Below are 20,354 nucleotides of genomic sequence, written 5' to 3' on the forward strand. Positions count from 1 at the left end.
TAGCTCTGGAGATAGCTCTGGACACCGAGTTTCATCAATGGTTGTCTCCACTCAACCAGCAGCCAGGGAAGGTCGGGTGCTACAATGATGCAAACCAGTCTGCGACCCTTCTTCAGGGCAATGTAGCACACATGCCTTGTATGGCTCACGTGTTCAATCTGATTCTCCAGCAATTTTTAAAACACTATCCCGGCCTACATGGCCTTCTGCAGAGGGCACGGTGTAACGCCTGCCTGGATCGACACACTCAGATGGGCTGTAAAGGATAGGCTAGAGGCAAGCCACTCACCAAGCCTGACACCCAGAACCCTGAAACCCTTTAACCCCTATACAGTGATTTGGAATTACACAGGGCCCAAGTTGATCAATACCTGTGGAAGGCTGCAGTTCCAGAGAATAGTAGTCATGCAGGGTCAAAAACATTAATTGAGGAAGAGGAACAGAATGGGATGGCCAGGACTTAATCAGAAAACAAGCAGAGGTGAAATGCGGATCGGCCAACGAGGTACATAAACAGCAAGCAGGAAAAGTAGTCAGGTAACAAGCACAGAAACTCATAAAACTGAACTGGGGGTAAAAGTAACAAAAGGTTCATAGCTTTGTCTGGCAGTGGTCTGCAGACAGGAGGGGCCTAAAAAAGGGCGTGGTGTCTTCCCATTGGTTGTAGCTGAATGATGGTACTTCATCTGTGAGATACCCACCACCTACATTCAGCCTGTGGTTCTGTATCTGTCAAGGTAACGCAACCCAGTGGGTGACCATAACCTGCGTCCACCTGTGCCACAGGCATCGACTCCTTTCCCATCATCAGCACTATGCACGAAAGGAACACGTTGTCACCTGGCGACCAGAGTACAAATTGATTGAGTGGACTACATTGGTGACTTAACAGCCGTGTGCGGCAATGATGCAAACCTGTCTGCGGCCCTTCGTCAAGGCAATGTGACACACGTGCCTTGTATGGCTCACGTGTTCAATCTGATTCTCCAGCAATTTTTAAAATACCATCCCGGCCTACATGGCCTTGTGCAGCGGGCACGCTACTATGTGCTCACTTTCATCCTTCGCACCCAGCAGCTCAACAACTTTCATCGCTCCTGAAGTCTTAGGGTCTGGCGGTTAAACGCCGGAAATGCGATGTTCCAACATGCAGGAATTGGAATCTGCACATGTTGCAGCATCTGTGGCAGCACCACAGAGCCCTGCTGAAACATGGTATGATGTATACCCTGGGCTAACTTGATCCAGAGGTGGTGCAGATCATGCTGCTGGAGTGGTGTCAGATCAAGGACCTATGCACCCTTCTGCACAGTTTACAAATGTCGACGAAGATGTTTAGCACTAGCGATGCCATTCTCAGCGTGACAATTCTGGTCATCTACAAGATGGAGCACACTGTAAGCATTATTCGGAGTCAGGTGTTGGTCCAAGAGGAAGGGGAGGAAGTACAGGAGGAGTCATATGCAGAAGGGATAATAAGATGTAGAAGGTCCATACGTTGAGCGGCACCTAGGCGGCAGTCATGGTGGGGGATAGGGATTAACAAGGGCGCATAGTATCAGCAAAAATTGTTGAGGAAGGTGCAGGAGCCCATGAAGAAATGGAGGATGAACTTGCGATGGGCATGGAAGACACAGCAGATGAGTGAGAGCATGCTCACATTTCGGTTGTGCGAGGTTGGGGGGAGAGGGCAGAGGAAGGAGGCACGATTCTCACCTCTCTGCCACCAACAAACCAAGGACTTGGTCCTCCTGGATGCACAAGACACATGAGCGCCTTCTTGCTGCACTACCTACAACATGACCCTCGGATTGTACGAATTCGAAGTAATTCTAACTACTGGGTTGCCACACTGTTAGATCCCCGGTACAAGACAAAATTTGGCGAAATAATTCCAGCCATAGAAAGGGACGCACGTATACAGGAGTATCTGCAGAAGGTGGTACCGATTCTTAGATCTGCTTTTCCAGTAAACACCAGTGCTGCACAGAGTGAATCTCAACGCTTTGTCATGGATAGGAGGAAATGGGCTTTTACTTGTCCACATCTGAGGAACCGAAGGCTGGCTGCTGGGCTGAGATGGCATTGAGTACGGTGTCCCTGCAGAGTTGCACTTTTGGTCATATACCAAATGAGTTGAAAAAGGACAAATGCTGGTGGAAAGGGGAACAGGTGTGTTGGAAAGGGGAAAAAAGTTTTTGTCCGTGGGTTTGGTGGGACTGGCAGATTTGGATAAGGTGGTATATACTATGTTACCGGTATATAACGAAAATTAATAAGAAAAGAAAGAGAAAGGTATATATCCCCATCAGCAGTCAATGTCCACCGTGCTCCCAGATGGAAAAGGAGAGGTTGGCAAATGGAAGGTTAGGTGGAGAATACAGATCTGTGTGGCTATGAAACTAATAGTTGCCTGAACCGAGTTAGACGCCACTCGGATCTTGAGACTGGGAGCCCTGTTAGCGTCACGGGGTACACACGCCCACCCAGCCCAGGAACTCCCTGTTAACATCACAGGGGCCATTCAGTACGCTGACCGTGTGCATTGGGGCCACACCTGTGGACAGCAGGCACATCAGCAGCAGCAGGCCTGTTAATGCCACTGGGCTGCACAAGCAGGACTTGTAGGACAGGAGCTGGTCTTAACCGTTCTGCGTTACCAACTGTGGTGGCGGCCTGCATCGACGCCCTATCCCTGCCTACCTCTGGCCTAAAGCCGCAATGGGTTCAACACATAGAAGTGTGCTCTTTCGGAGCATAATAGAAGACTGCGCACCTCCTTGTTGGCTCCAGCCCGTTTTATAACCTGGGTCCGCCCCAAACCAGGGTGGACCACAATGCACTTCCTGGAGACAAAAGCAGAGTGACACGTCATGAGTGGCATAACTAGCGTCCTATTTGGAACCGCAACTTCAATAATGACCTCATGGCTGCCACGACACAAACACCTCACCAGTCATCGTCTGACCATCAATAATGAGGTGACAAGTCATAGGGGCGGGCCTCTGCAAGCCATTTGGGAGTGGCCTGGCCACATCGAAAGGACACCTGATGCCCTGTGGTCTATACGGGCCCCCCCACATCAGGGGCAGGGCCAAAGAGTTCATTACCGGACCTAGTTTCTGATGCAGTAAGTGCCTAAGCATGGTCAGTTGCATGAAATACAGTCTCTGAAAAAAGACTATCAGCTTAAGCATGGTGTCTCGGCACAAAACAGGACTTAGACCTGGCACGGAATGCAAGTACCTTTGCAAAGAGGCTTTTCACACTAAGTGTGGGAGCATGCGCTGTATCCCGAAATGAAGACTTAGCGTCAGGAATGGCACAGTCAGGCTGAGCATACTCACTAGGCGAAACACTGTAGTTAGGCTGCAGCTGGGGTAAATCGGCACACGCATGAGCACTAGCTGCCACTCCACACTTACACGTGGAGGAGAAATTGCTCTTCGGGTGTGGACTTGGAGATGCTGTCTATGAACAGAAGGAAAAGCTAAAGGAAGCCTCACTTTCTATCCCTCCGAATTATCAAATGCAGCAATGAATTCCCTGAGTTTGCTATAACATTAGCATAGCAAAATGTGCATGAGGGTGTCCTGCACAGGTGCTAGAAATAGCTTGGCACCAGTGAGACAATAATGGAAAACAACATCCAGTTCTATGATGCCACTAAATGGCAGTATTTTTTGCTATCATTATAGCTTATTAAAAACAGAGCAGGAGGGTGTCCTGCACAGGTGCTAGAAATAGCTTGGTACCAGTGGGACAATAATGGAATACAACATCCAGTTCTATGATGCCACTAAATGGCAGTAATTTTTGCTATCATTATAGCTTATTAAAAACAAAGCAGGAGGGTGTCCTGCACAGGTGCTGCACATAGATTTGCACCAGTGGGGCACTAATGGAGTACAACAGCCACTTCTTGTATGCCACTAAGTTTACTCAATTTTTGGTATTATAATGTCTTAGTAAGTAACAATGAGTTTGAGTGTGCAATGCAGGCAGACGTGCTGCAAATATCTTTGCACTAGTGGGAATATACAGAAGTCCAATAGCCACGTTTAGGATGCAACTAGGTTCACTCAGTGTTTGCTAGTATAATGGCTTAGTAACAATGAGTTTGAGTGTGCAATGCAGGCAGACGTGCTGCATATATCTTTGCACTAGTGGGACTATACAGAAGTCCAATAGCCACGTTTAGGATGCCACTAGGTTCACTCAGTGTTTGCTAGTATAATGGCTTAGTAACAATGAGTTTGAGTGTGCAATGCATGCAGACGTGCTGCAAATATCTTTGCACTAGTGGGACTATACAGAAGTCCAATAGCAACGTTTAGGATGCCACTAAGTTCACTCAGTGTTTGCTAGTATAATGGCTTAGTTATAATGAGTTTGATTGTGCAATGCAGGCAGACGTGCTGCAAATATCTGTGCACTACTGGGACTATACAGAAGTCCAATAGCCACGTTTAGGATGCCACTAAGTTCACTCAGTGTTTGCTAGTATAATGGCTTAGTAACAATGAGTTGGAGTGTGCAAAGGGCAGGAGGGTACAGTGGCAGGGTTGTGGCTCTGGGTAGAGGAATGGAAGCCTGCCTTTCTATCCCTCCTAATGGGGAAATGCAGCGAGGAAATCCCTGACCTTAGCTACACAGACGCTGTCATCTTGTGTAGCTGTTAAACTCTGTTTTCAGGACCTTTCACCTATGGCTCTGACCCTGCCGGTATGAGCCCTTAAAAGGACTGATAGAAAGTGCTATCCCTATGCTGTCCAGCGCTGTGTATGGAGCGTATACAGCTGTATCGGTGATAGGAGCTGCGCCAGTGATGTCTGACACCAAGGACGCAGAAGGCAGATAATGGCGTGCTGGAGGAAAATGTCAGTTTTTATAATGCAGGGACATGTGTTATGGACATCCTATCACACATGCCGTTGCTTCTCTGGCTAAAAGCCCACTTAGCTGTGTGTGTGTCTGGGATTGGCTGACATGCTGGCCCTCCCCACTACACGCGCGCGCTTAGGGAAGGAAGACAAGGAAAAAAAAAAATGGCGATCGCCATTATCCAAACAGCAATGATCTGAATGCGCTGTTCCCGCACACTATACACTGAAATTTCATAATAGTGTGAGTCACAGAGTGACTTACACTATTACAGCGGAAAGCCAGCTAGGAATTAGCTGGGTTTTTTGCTGCTAGAACCGTTCTCGAACGTATCTAGAACTATCGAGCTTTTGCAAAAAAGCTTGCGTTCTAGTTCGATCTAGAACAGCCCCCAAAATCACTCGAGCCGCGAACTGGATAACCACGAACCACGAACCGCGCTCAACTCTAGTTATCACTCGCGATATAGCTAGCAATCGCTAGCAATGTCACAGCATGTAAAGCACCCTTAAGGCTAGAGTTCCTGCCTGCATGGCTCTACTACACTATCCCTAGTCCAGACCTTAATCCTATACTAAATGCAACAGTGGCATTAGTACAGAATAGAATCTATTTGAATTAGCCCTGAAAAGAACTGTTGGTTTATTGTTGCATTAGCAGGTACTGTGATGCTAAAAGTCACTGTTCCTTCTCCAGCAACTTGCTCTACACTAAATGTAGAAAAGAGAGGTATTATTAGAGAATAGAATAGATTTTTTTACATGGCAGTGGCAAGGTCTGTAAAGCTAGAATCTTTGCTTTCAAGCCTCTGATACACTAATACTACTCCAGAAGCTTACCCTACACTAATAGCAGACTAAGAGCGATCGTACCCGCCCCCGTCGGTTGTGCGTCACGGGCAATTAGTTGCCCGTGGCGTACAAAGTCGAAAACCCCTGTCACACATACGTGCCTCCCGGGCGACATCGCTGTGGGCGGCGAACATCCTCTTCCTGAAGGGGGAGGGATGTTCGACGTCATAGCGATGTCACAAGGCAGCCGGCCAATAGAGGCGGAGGGGCGGAGATGAGCAGGACGTAACATCCCGCCCACCTCCTTCCTTCCGCATTGCCGGCGGGATGCAGGTAAGTTTCAGTTCATCATTCCCGGGGTGTCACACGGAGCGATGTGTGCTGCTACGGGAACGATGAACAACCGGAGCACAGAAGGAGGACCGACATTTTGAAAATGAACAATGTGTCAACGAGCAACGATAAGGTGAGTATTTTTGCTTGTTCACAGTCGTTCGGAGGTGTCACACGGTACGATATCTCTGACGATGCCGATTGTGCGTCCCTAACGACGTGACCCCAACGACATATCACCCGATATATCGTACCATGTGACGCCGGCATAAGAGTGGTATTAGTATAGAATAGAATCTTTTTCAATTAGCACTGAAAAGGACTGTTCGTTTAATGTTGACCCAGCAGGTTGTGTGATGGTATAAGATCCTGTCTCTTCTCCAGGAGAAACTCTCCCTACACTACATGCAGCTTACAGTAGTATTATTATAGAATAGAATACATTTTTTACAAAGCAGCAAAAAGGTTGGTGAGGTTAAAATTTCTGCCTACATGCATCTAATATGCTATCCCTTCCCCAGCAGCTTGCCTTACATTAAGCGCAGATAATAGGGGTATTATTAGAAAACAGAAATAATTTTTACCTAGCAGCAGCAATTTTTTTAAGGCTAGAATCCCTGCCTACATGCCTCTAATACACTATCCCTACTCCAGAAGCGTACCTTACACTAATTACAGACTAAGAGCAATATTAATATAGAATAGATTCTATTTGAATTAGCTTTGAAAATGACTGTTTGTATAATGTTGTACCAGCGTGTACTGTGATGTTATAACACACTCTCCCTTTGCCACCAGAATCTCTCCCTACAAATTTTTTGGGTATAGCGTGCTGTACATGGCGTCACTGGATTTTATATACAAGGGGCTGCTGATAAGTCTTTGGCTTTACTCAGAAAAAAATGAGATAGGATGATGAAACTTTACATTTATTCCACATACTCTCCACTAATGATAAAAACACACTTCTTACTTCGATATTCCAAGTTCTGTATGCCTAGGAAAAAAGAAGGATTTTGGTTGTGCCTCAAACCAGGCATCTGTAGCAGTCATGGCATCACAAATGGTTTGAAATTTGGTACCCTTAAGGTGTTTGTTCAGATTTGGAAACAGATGATAGTTGGAGGGAGCTAGATCTTGTAAATAAGCTGGGTGGTCAACCAACTGGAAGCCCAGCTCTGCCAGTTTTCTTGTGGTTGCTTATTCAGTGTTAGCGGAGGCATTATCTTGCAGGAATAAGATTCCTTTGGACAGCTTGCCGTGCCTTCTGGCCCTTAGAGCTGCCTTTGATTGGTCCAAAAGTTCAATGTAATACCTTGCATTGATGGTGGAACCCTTTTGAAGGTAGTGCACTAGCAATACGCTCTCATTATCCAAGAACACAGACGCCATCACCTTAGTGGCTGTTTTTTGCACACTGAACTTCTTTGAACGAGGAGAACCACTGTGCCTCCACTCTTTTGACTGCTCCTTGTTTTCAATGTCATACAAATAAATCCAGGTCTCATCCATAGTGACCAGTCAATCCAGGAAGTTCTTATCAGTCCGGAAACGCTGACAAATGGTCCGGGAAGTTTTCACTCGCATGCTTCTCTAATCTGTTGTTAAACATTTGGGGACCCACTTTGCAGATAGCTTCCTGATGTCCAAATGTTCATGGATAATGACACAAACACATTCACTGAAAATCCCCATGATGTCTGCTATTGCTTTAGCTGAAATTCGTTGACTCTCCAGTATGAGGTTGTGCACAGCATAGATGAACTCAGGAACAACAACCACTTTCATCATTGGGGCTGAAGTGGCTCATTTTAAATTTAGAAACCCAGTTCTTAACTGTGGAACATGAAGGGCATTAATCCCCCAATGTCTGTGACTTATCACCATAAATATCCTTTGCAGACTTTCCTTGCAGAAACAAGAATTTTATCACTCATTCATTCATTCATTCATTCAATTGCTGTGAATATCACATTAGACTCCACAATTTTGTTTTCTCACGTGCGTAGAACACTGTTGCCATAAGCAACAAACAACATTTTGAAAACATACAGTATATTAGACACATAAGGCTTTCATGTGATGTAACATTCGTTACCATAGAAACAAAAAAAGATCAAAAGCTAAAGACTTATCAACAGCCCCTCATAGACCCGATGACACTGTACGGCTAGCTAATCACAGTAATGCCAGTAGCCAAAATAATTACTGCATTACCGTGATTGGCAGGAAATCCCCGCATGTTTAGTGGCTAAAAAAGCTGCAAAACATGTGGAGCGGGGACTAGAGCATAGCACCCATGTATTTGGATACTCAATCGAGTATAGAGCGTCTTGAGCACTCCAATGCTTGATTGAAAACAGAGCAGTGCCGAGCATACTCAGCCATTACTGGTAACAATTAACTTTTTCAATGGTAAATGTTATATAGACTTCTATGTTCATTTCCCCTATTTCAGTGTCTGTCACTGCACTGCATCTCCGTTGCAGGTGCCGCTGTGCCAAATGTGCAGTAATTCAGATTATTGTGGGAGTATTAATTTCCCTGGCTTTCACCAAAGTTTGCCAGGTATAAGCTTTGCTTCCTAATTGATACTGTTATAAACTCTACTCTGTTTGATTCCTGCTCAGTTACCCCAGTCCATATGGTAACTACTATACTGCCTGACAAATCTGCTGTCCACATTACTGTTGTAACCTGTTATATCGGGGGATTTTCTGATGACGTGAGGAGACAATTCAAAACGCGTTGAATGAAACCACCTTGGTTCAATCTTTACTGGTTTATATCATATCTTCAGCAGCGCAGTAATAGTTTCACATCTACTTTATTCCTAATCTATGTCCAGTAATGATCCATTTGTAATGGATTGCACGGAGGACTATTAACCTTTCCATAAGGAATCGTACAAATGGATCACTTTTTTAACCGATCCATTAACAGATCCATCATCATCATTATAGTCAATGGATCCTTTAACAGATCTGTTTTTGCATTTTCCAAATGGATGCAAAAACAAAAATGATTACAGGATGTGAACTTAGCCTAATATCGACAGGTATTATGTGTTGCAATGCTGGTGCATTCCAACACATTAGTCCTGCAATCAAACTAATAAAAGTTAATGTCCCATATAGGGACTAAGTAAAATACTGACAAAAATGTAAAAAATTATACCAATAAATACATTTATAAAATTGTCATACTAGTTAACCCCTTCAATGAACACCGTAAAAGAAAGTTAGCAAAAACAAATGTCTTTATAAACCTGACAAAAAAGTGGAATAAAATGTGATCAAAATGTCATATGTAAATAAAAATGGTATCACTCAAAACGTCATCTTGTCCCACATAAAACGGTGCCCCATACAGCTCAGTTATCAAAAATATCCATAGTTCCCAGAATGCAGCAATGCAAAAACATTTTATATAAAAAAAAAAGTATCATATAAAAGCAGCTAAACATAAAAAACTATAAAAGTAGTATTGCTGTAATGGTGCTGACCCAAATAATAAAGCTGTCATATAACGTTTACATCACTGTGAACGACGTAAAAAAAAAACAACAATTCCTGAATTGCTGTTTCTTCATTCCGCACAAAAAGCAGAATAGAAAACAAACAAAAAATATTATGTGGCCCAAAATGGTACCAATAAAAACGCCAATTTAGCCTCCAAAAAACGAGCAGTCACATGATTCTGTTGGCAGAAAAATAAAAAACTATAGTGATGCAAAAAACTTTTATTTTGTAAAAAAAAGCATGTTTTAGTGTGACTGTAGCCATACCTAAAAAAATCTACATAAATCTGGTATCACTATAATGTTACTGACCTGAAGAATAAATCTGCTTTATCACTTAGATCACAAGGTTAACGGTGTTGCAAATAAGTAAAGTTAATTCTTCAACTAATGCTAATTTATTCATTCTGCCTCCCAAACATTGCACTAAGGTTCAGTTCCCATTTATCCTATGCGCTACGCTGAGCACTTACACTGGAGGTTATATGTAAATTTCTGAAAAACATGAATCAGACTGTCATGACTCATGGCTGTCTGAGTTCCTTGGAGCATGGCCGGTGGGAAGAGCCCTCCTCTGTGCCTCGTTTCCAGGGTCATGGCACCTTATCTTTGGGTCATTTCTGTTCATGCGGCCCCAGTTATAATTCTCCTCTGCAGTGTATTTTCTAGTCCCTGTAAGTTGTTTGATCCTGCCTCCCATCCTCCTGACTGCATCCATCCTCCTTCTCACCCATTCTCCCTGCCTACATCCTCCCTGACACCCGTCCTCCCTGCCTCTGTCCTCCCTGACACCTGTCCTTCTCACTCCTGTCCTCCTCCCCTCTGTCCTTCCATCTCCCTGTGCTCCCTGATATTACCAGCTCGCCCGGCTCCCAACTGCGGCTTGTGATTGACTTTGATTTCTGAGCTCCCCCCAGTCCTTGATGTTCTCTCTCAATTTCTGACCTGGCTCTCTCGTGACTCTGTCTCAGTCTCATCCCTGGAATCTCGTGAACCTCCTGGTACAGACCCCGGCTCATACGACCATTGGCTACATCCACAAGGGAGATTAGTGACATCTTGTGGATATTTTACTGTTTTGCACTTTCCTGGTGAACTACCTACTGGTATATGACACAGACAAAATTCCTAACTTGAAAATCACTGTAACGAGGCATGGGAAGGTATTTTAAACTCCCTTCTGGCCTGTGGTCTGGCGGTGTCCATCTTATTTACGTTTTTTTTATGCATGCACAAAAGTGCATTCAACAACAGTTCAGTGCACCTTTGAAAAGGACACTACTGAACAGAGCCCAAGTGGAGTCCGGAGTAACTCTGCTTCCTAATTAGTGAATGGATCCATCAGGAGTTTCATATGAATTACATAATTCGGAGATGTAGATGGAAGACCTAATGTAAGTGCTCAGCATAGAACATTGTATAAATGTGAACTGATCCAAAATGTCCTGTACCCCAAATTTCTTCCCACCAATAGCATTCAACTTAACCCACAAAAAAGTAAGTTCCCACTCAGGTCTGTCATCTGTTAATTGAAATATTGGGGACTTCTATATTACTGGTAGCACAAAAGCTCTGAAAAAGTGCTATGGCTGTCACTAACCGAAAAACAAATCAAGCAAAATCTGCACTTTCGAATATCTAAAGATCCATTTATACAACACGCAAAATAATATAAAAATAACACAATGATGAGTAGTCTTAATGTTGTAGTCATAACTTGAGATATGTATAATGACAAATTATTTAAAGTGTCCATAAGTTATAAAACTGTTATTGCTGGAATGATATTTAACAGAAAGATATTTATTCTATTTCCAGAGAGAAATCTAACGTTGATGTAGAGAGAGGTTGTTTTTCAGTGAAAGGTTTTTAATTTGTTTTTAACAAGTAACACATGGAGTTAAAAATTACCCTATTTAAGTGGCTAATACTCACGTTTCTTTGTATGGACCCGTGAAAGCACCCCCTGTGGTGCGAAACGGTACCTTCGTCCTTGTGCTCCGTTCCCCCTGCACCCTCATGTCTGTTTCACCTGTCTGCAAGAAAAAATAAAGCAAGATTTGTTTGACAACCGCAGAGTGCTGCCAATTTCTCTTTGTGGCAAAAGAAGTATTTATCCTGGCACTTTGGCAACAGCACCATGGTGAGTCACTTCATCCTATGCACTCAGCTGTTTTTTCTGCAGCAAGTCCATGTGAGTATTAGCAGCTGAGGCTGCCTCTCAGAACACCCACGTAGCTGTCTCTAAACAGAACAGAGCCGAAAAGGACTTTGCTACAACAGCCTTAGGCCCGTTTCACACGTCAGTGAAAAACAGTGACGTTTTTCACTGGCGTGTAAAACACGCACATGTCCCTGCGTGTGCCGTGAATCACGGCATACGTGGGTTGTCTAAGTGCAATCCGGGCTCCGTTCTCCGTGGCCCGTGATTGCACTTAGAAATCAACTCACCTGCGCCCGCTCCCGCTGTCCATGGTGCTGATCGCTCCCGCGGTGCAGCATCCGGCCGGCGCTGACCGCCGCAGCAGCTGCTTCCGGGTCGTCTGTGTCGCGCATAATGAATATGCGCGACAGTAATCAGCCGGCTTAGAAGCAGCAGGGAGGACGGGCTGCAGAGGACATCGCTGGACGCCGGGTGAGTTAAAATGTTTATTATTTTAAATGCATGTTTTTTTCTGGCACATGTTTCACGGACCACACCACTGCGTGGTCCGTGGAACATCAGTGATGCCAGAAAAAAATGGACATGTCTCCGTGCAGCAATCACGCACGCGGGTACGCTGCACGGAGACACGTGCAGTGAAAAATCACTGACGTGTGAGCAGACCCATTCATTATAATGGGTCTGCGTATGTCAGTGATTCTGGTACGTTTAAAAAAAAGCACAAACGTACCAGAATCACTGACGTGTGAAAGGGGCCTAACAGAGCGGTAAGCGGTGCAGTGCACCTTTTTCCTTTCTATTTCACTATAAAGTTGCACTTTCGAATATGAATGCCCCCATTTCTTCTGAGCATCGCAATGTGCCTAAACCACATTTTGCATCCACTTGTTTGACATTGTTGTAGTGAGGAGATCTGGCTTAATTTACAAAGTGTGGTTCTCCAGACGCACGATAAGAGCAATCAGCGTTTGGATTCAAACAGAATGGGATGGAGGCGGTGAATATGACTAAAAAGGTCCAGCTGCATTGGAAATGGTAGTAGTAGTTTAATTGTCAGCTATTGTGGTATGGGCCCTGGAATTGGTAGCCAACGTGACAGTAGTGCTAAAAACCAGCTCAAGTTGAAATTGAATCAGGAGTGAGGTCAAGGGCTTCATTTACCTCATTGAGTCAAGTGTCATGGATGAAGGTAAAGACTACGTTGATGATTTGTGGTGGAGAGAACTTGGGAACTAAAATGTGCTGACAGGAAAGTATTTTAACCCCTTAACGACCCATGACGTACTGGGTACGTCATGGATCGTGTGCCGGTAAGCCCCGCCCCCTTCCGCCGGTAGGCGGCGGCGATCCGCGCACATATCAGCTGTTATCAACAGCTGACATGTGTGCCTGCTAGCCGCGGGTGGAATCGCTTCCACCCGCGGCCATTAACCCCTTACATTTCGCTGCCAAAATCTTGGCAGCAATATGTATATGGGCGCCGCCATGACAGTCACTTACCCCGCCCCCACCGGAAGTAACGTGACATGATCACGTGACTTTCGGCGGTTGCCATGGTAGCACAGGGTCATGTGATGACGCCTGTAGCTAACATGACTCACTTCCTCTCAATGCTGGAATACAGCCGGCATTGAAAGTGAAGCAGCAAATCTGCAGTTCTCAGCTCTGTAGCTGAGATCTGCAGATAGTGCAGAGCGATCGGATTGCTGATTGCTATAGCCCCCTAGGGGGACTAGTAAAATAAAAAAAAAGTAAAAAAAAAAAGTTTTTAAAAATTTAAAAAAATAAAACAACCTAAAAGTTCAAATCACCCCCCTTTCACCCCATTGAAAATTAAAGGGTTAAAAAAATAAAAAATACACACATATTTGGTATCGCCACGTTCAGAAATGGCAGATCTATCAAAATATAAAATCAATGAATCTGATCAGTAAACGGCGTAGCGGCAAAAAAATTCCAAATGCCAAAATTACGTTTTTTGGTCGCCGCAAATTTTGCGCAAAATGCAATAACAGGCGATCAAAACGTAGCATCTGTACAAAAATGGTACCGTTAAAAACGTCAGGTTGACACGCAAAAAATAAGCCATCACTGAGCCTCAGATCCTGAAAAATGAAAACACTACGGGTTTTGGAAAATGGCGCAAAACGTGTGCCACGTTTTTTGGACAAGCTTGTGAATTTTTTTTAACCCCTTAGATACAAGTAAACCTATACATGTTTGGTGTCTACAAACTTGCACCGACCGGAGGCATCACACAGATACCTCAGTTTTACCATATAGTGAACACAGTGAACAAAATATCCCAAAAACTATTGCACGATCACACTTTTTTTTGCAATTTTTCCGCACTTGCAATTTTTTTGCCGTTTTCCAGTACACTATATGGTAAAACTTATGATTTCATTTAAAAGTACAACTCGTCTCGCAAAAAACAAGCCCTCATATGGCAAGATTGATGGAAAAATAAAAAAGTTACGCCTCTCGGAAAAAGGGGAGCAAAAAACAAAAACGCAAAAACGGAAAGTGCCCGGGGGCTGAAGGGGTTAATAAGAAGAAGGAGGCAGCATTACTTATAAAGAGCAAAACCAACATTTGTGTACACTATCATTCAGGAGCAAATGTACTTCTAATGTGATCAGCTGGGGAGCAGTTTGCTTCTGTTCATCCAGTAGGCTCAAAAACACGTGCAATATCTGGATGTGATGGTTGTAATTGTAAACTTGTGTATGCAGTTTGGGTATGGGAAATCTTTTCTATGTTTCCAGAGGCCAAATCTATGGTCTTCTCAGCCATAAATTGAGCCTTGGACATTCTGGCACCAATTTTAAGTTGTGTGAATTGATTGAGGATTGAGCCCCTGCTCAGGACTGGGCACAAAAGGTGTAATTCTGTTTCTTTTTAAGTACATGCAATCCAAGATTCGTATTTTCTTTACCATCATCTCATTTTTGTGAAAATAAGGAGTTTATGTGCATTGATTTGTGTGAATTGTTTGCCCGTGAAAAGAATTGGGTTCCTCAACAGGTCTGGGTACAAAAGGCTTACATTTAAATTAAAAAAACGATGGGTTTAATGATTTCTATGGTCTGTTGAATAGCAAAAAAAAATCATTTTGGATTTAATCTTAACAAGCTTTTAAGCCTGGTAAACCACTCTGTAATTAAATAAACTGTTTGTTACCAGTGGTGATTTTGTTACCCATAGTGATATATGTTGAGGACATTTACTTTTACATGGCAACGGTTATGTTTGCATTAAAAACTTAAAGGGAATGGCTACAATCTTAATAGACCTCAAAGCATCATAAACAGTTTTTCAGAGCAATTGGACACTTTGAAGTACTTTTAATTAAATCAATTTGCCACAAATATAATTTAATGGGAAAATTCGGCAAAGCTGGCAAATTCAAATTTCGAAAGATTTGCTCATCTCTAGGACATTTACAAATCACTCCTTTTCAGAGTATATATTTTAAGTGTTTAGTGACAGCAACAAAGATTACATGTCACATGTATACATGTTCATTATAGATGGGGAGTGATTCCTTATTTTTTACCTCCATAGGCTGAAGAAAATCCCAGTCGAACATTGCATACTATAATCAGAGTAAAATGCTGACAATATACATTTGAAACCAGAAATTTACATACACTGTCTAAAACGACACATATGCATGTTTTTCTCGCTATTTGACATGAAATCAGAATAAACCTTTCCCATTTTATTTCAATTAGGATTACCAAAATTATTTATATTTGCCTAATGCCAGAATAATGAGAGAGAGAGAGAGAATGTTTCAAGGCATTTTTATTACTTTTTGCAGTCAAAAAGTAAAATATAATAACAAGTTAGTTATAGAGGCCAAACAAAAGACTGAGATATTAAGTAGGCATTTCTCATTTGTGTTCACCAAGGAACTGACTGTACCAGGCATCCTTCAACAAGTGAAAAATCAAAGTTCACCACCCGATATAATTAATTTAACACAAGAAGAAGTACGCCTACGTCTGAGTAAATTAAACATTGACAAATCCCCAGGGCCAGATGGCATTCATCCACGAATATTGAGGGAATTGAGCTCCGTAATTGACAGACCGCTGTATCTCATCTTTTTAGACTCGCTTGTAACAGGGTTGGTGCCTCAGGATTGGAGGATTGCTGATGTGGTACCGATATTTAAGAAAGGTAAGAGGGTAGATCCAGGCAACTACCGTCCAGTAAGCCTGACATCAGTATTATGCAAAGTTTTTGAGGGCATTTTAAGGGATGACATGCAAAAGTATGTTGCAGAAAATAATATAATAACTGACAGACAGCATGGATTCATGAAAGATAAGTCGTGTCTAACCAACCTGTTGGGGTTCTATGAGGGGGTAAGTGCAAACCTGGATATTGGTAATGCAGCTGATGTGATTTATTTGGACTTTGCAAAGGCATTTGATACTGTACCACAAAATAGGCTTATACTAAAGCTCCAGAAGCAAGGACTGGGGGAAACTATATGCAACTGGGTAAGGAATTGGCTAAAAGATAGGAAACAAAGAGTAGTCATAAATGGAACATTCTCTAAATGGTCCATAGTCAGCAGTGGGGTGCCGCAGGGATCTGTGCTAGGACAAATTCTTTTTAATCTCTTTATTAATGACCTTGTGGATGGGATTGATAGTAAAGTGTCAGTCTTTGCTGATGACACCAAACTATGTAGGATATTAAAAACTGACCTTGATAGTATAATATTACAAAAAGATCTGGATAAGATGTCAGAATGGGCAGATACTTGGCAAATGAGATTTAATGTTGATAAATGTAAAGTAATGCACCTAGGACGGAGTAATCCTATAACTGCATATATATTAAATGGAAGTAAACTCGGGACTACAGAACAGGAGAAGAACTTGGGTATTCTCATTACAAATAAGCTGCGCAGCAGCACTCAATGTCAAGCAGCAGCTGCAAAAGCAAACAAGATTCTAGGGTGTATAAAAGGAGAGATTAGATCCCGCGATCCCAACGTATTATTACCCCTCTATAAATCACTTGTAAGGCCACATCTGGAATATGGGATCCAGTTTTGGACTCCACATTTTAAAAAGGATATTCAGAAGTTAGAGTCAGTTCAAAGGCAAGCAACTAGATTATTACAAGGAATGGAAGGCCTCCCATATGATGACAGGTTGAAAAAGTTAGATATGTTTAGCTTAGAAAAAAGACGTCTCAGAGGAGATCTAATTTATATGTATAAATATATGTGTGGTCAATATAAAGGACTGGCACATGACTTATTTCTTCCGAAGACAATACTAAGGACCAGGGGGCACTCACTGCGAGTGGAAGAAAAGCGATTCCGACAGCTAAATAGGAAAGGGTTCTTTACAGTTAGAGCAGTCAGACTATGGAATACCCTACCACAAGAGGTAGTAATGGCAGATACTATAACAGCTTTCAAAAAAGGGCTGGATGATTTCCTCACTACACACAACATTGTTGGTTATAAATGACTTAGTGACCAAATGTAGAACTGGTGGAGGAAGGTTGAACTAGATGGACCTAGGTCTTTTTTCAATCTTAGTAACTATGTAACTATGTAAAAAAAAAAGCATACATACATTTCGTTAGTATTTGGTACCATTGCCCTTAAACTGTATGACATGAGTGAAACATTTTGGATATCCTTCCACATGCTTCTTACAATAGTTGGTAGGAATTTGTGCCCATTCCTCCTGACAGTACTGGTGTAGCTGAGCCATGTTTGGAGGTTGCCTGGCTCACACCTGCCTTTTCACCTTTGCCCACAAATTTTCAAAAGGATTGAGATCAGGGCTTTATGATGGCCACACCAAAACATTGACTTTGTTATCTTTAAGCCACCAGTAACCAGTTTGGCAGTATGCTTCGAGTCATTGTTCATTTGAAAGACCCATTTACGCCTACGCTTTAAGTTCCTAGCTGATGTCTTCAGGTGTTACTTAAGTATTGCCACATAATCTTCTTTCTCATGATGCCATCTATTTTGTGAAGTGCACCAGTCCCTCTTGCAGCAAAACATCCCAAAAATAGGATGCTGCTATCCCCATCTTTCACGGTTGGGATGGGGGTCTTAGTCTTCAAAGCTTCCCCTTTTTTCCTCCAAATGTAACGATGGTCATTCTGACCAAACAGTTTAATTAAAATATTGTAAGACCCTACATATTATGAGGTGGTCAGCATGAGTAAATATGATTCAGCCGTCCTTGTTTATCATGATTTAGTGCAAAAAGCTGTAGGGCATAACATTCTCAACACTTATAAGAAAAAGTTTTTACAGATAAAAAATCCCAACATGCCTTTTTTTTATCATTTACCAAAAATCCATAAGGACCATGCAAACCCACCTGGGAAACCAATTATCTCAGGTATTAAGTCGTTAACAGCCAACCTAGCTGCCTATTTAGATCAACTAATGCAACCGTATGTGTGCAATTTAGATAGTTACCTGAGAGATTCATCTCACCTTATTAATTCATTGCACAATATCATGTGGGAAGACACTTTTTTATTTCTTACCATCGATGTGTCAGCATTATACTCCAATATAGCACACCATCTTGGTCTATTTTGTTTATCTCTCTTTTTAGAAAAAGATGACAACATTTAACCCATCCAAAAAGAATTCAAATTGGAGGGCATGGGATTTGTCCTGAATAATAATTTTTTTACTTTTGAGGATACGCTTTACCATCAGAAACTCGGCACAGCAATGGGCTCTAAAGCCGCATGCTCATATGCTAATCTTTTCATGGGAGTATTTGAGTGTTTAATGATTCAGAATAGCGTATATGACTGTGACATCATCCTATACAAACGTTTCATTGACGATCTGTTTATAATATGGGACAACAAGTGCAATAATATTGATTCCTTTATGAAACATCTAGACCAAAATGACTGGGGGCTCAGTTTCACCTCCTCCTTTCATAAATCGGAAATTAATTTTCTGGATCTTACTATCTTCCACCATGAAAGCAAAATACTCACTAAAACATATTTCAAACAAGTTGATTCTAATGGGTATATCCATTATAGTAGTGAGCACTATGCTAAATGGTTGAAAACTATGCCGATTAACCAATACAAATGCGTCAGGAGGAATTGTTCCCATCTAAATTATTTTAATGACCAGGTAAAAATCCTCAGGAACCGCTTTTTGAAAAAAGAATATCCTAAAACCCTTGTTCAAAGGGCCTACCAGGATACTGTCCTATTGGAACAGAAAGACTTGATTACACCCAAGGCCTCCCCTTCCTTTGTCCCCAAAGATAATGAGTACGCCTTTGCCCTGAATTTTCTCAATACTTACAGCAGCGACAATATCAAAATTAGGAACATTTTCACCAAGCATTGGGGAGTCCTGTTGAATGACCCTTTCCTTAAGACCATTCTTCCTCCCCTTCCTGGCATCACCTTTAGGACAGCTCCCAGTATTAAAAATGTTTTAGCCCCAAGCCAGCTCAGACCAGCCCCCTTGAAAAACAATAAGCTCACGGTCTCACCAGGACTGTTGCAAAATTATCTGCCACAAATGGACAAGTTTTTGTTCCACTAAAGGAACAGAGGAGTTCACTATTAAGAATCATCTAACATGCCAATCAAGCTTTGTAATCTATCTTATTGACTGTAGTTGTGGCAAGCAATATAAAGGAAGAACTTGCCAAGCCTTGCATAAACGACTCAACTCCCATAGGCACAACTTCAAAATTGGCTATATGTTGCATGGACTCTCAAAGCACTGCACATTGGCCCATAACAAAAATATGTTTTTCACAATTACACCTATAGAACAAATACCCCCAAACTGTCCCAATAGAATAGACAATCGCAATAAGAAAGAAACTTTTTGGATACACAAATTGGACACTCTGAAATCGATGGGCTTAAATTTGGTAACTGATTTGTTTTATTAGTCTAAATATATGTTTTTATTGAATATTTACCATTTTTTACATTTTTGATACAGCATAAGTTTTTTTATTATATTATTAATTTTTTGCATTTTATTGTATTTTATGTAATCTTGTTTGTGTGTTTTTAGAATACAATTCATGCTTTATATAAATGTACATACATTTTTATATTTATATGTTTATATTTTTATGATATTTTCATAGTAGGCTTGTCTGACATTGACTTTACTTTTTTAATATTTTTATACAGTCATTATGAGCTTGATTATTATTAATATATTTATATATATATATTAAAGTTTTTTTAATCATTAAAATTTATATCCCCTTCCCCTCCCCCCCTTTTTTCGGGTTTTACATTTGTTCGGGTCTATACTGTGGTTTGCTATCTAGGGAACTTTGTATTCCCCCAAACAGCCACTTTATTGTTGAATTTCCATTTTTTGAATGGAGATCGCTAAATTTGTAAATAGATTTCTTCATCAGCTATTATATACAGTCCCCTTTTTTTCTCCTTGTTTTTCCTTTTTTCCCTTGCATGGTTCATTTCCAGTCTCACTTTAATTGTTTTTCATTCTTCTTCTTATTTCCAAGTAAACAAATATTCTACATCATTTTAAACATTTTAGAGGATTCTTATTTCTTATTTTTCACATATAACACCGACACGGTCACAATGTCCTGTCACCGCTATCATTTATACGGCTAGTATCTAATAT

General features: G+C 41.8%; 1 long non-coding RNA gene across 2 annotated transcripts in view; it reads right to left on the minus strand.

Annotated features, from left to right (window-relative positions):
• Positions 1-20,354, minus strand: part of LOC142309804 (uncharacterized) — a 294,698-nt gene that overhangs the window by 215,591 nt on the left and 58,753 nt on the right. For both annotated transcript variants that reach the window (XR_012753998.1, XR_012753997.1), the window contains exon 2: positions 11,464-11,564. This is a non-coding gene — a long non-coding RNA (uncharacterized LOC142309804). The remainder of the gene's footprint in view (positions 1-11,463; positions 11,565-20,354) is intronic.

Source organism: Anomaloglossus baeobatrachus, chromosome 5, assembly GCF_048569485.1.
Source record: "Anomaloglossus baeobatrachus isolate aAnoBae1 chromosome 5, aAnoBae1.hap1, whole genome shotgun sequence".
In the NCBI taxonomy this organism is placed as follows: Eukaryota; Metazoa; Chordata; class Amphibia; order Anura; family Aromobatidae; genus Anomaloglossus; species Anomaloglossus baeobatrachus.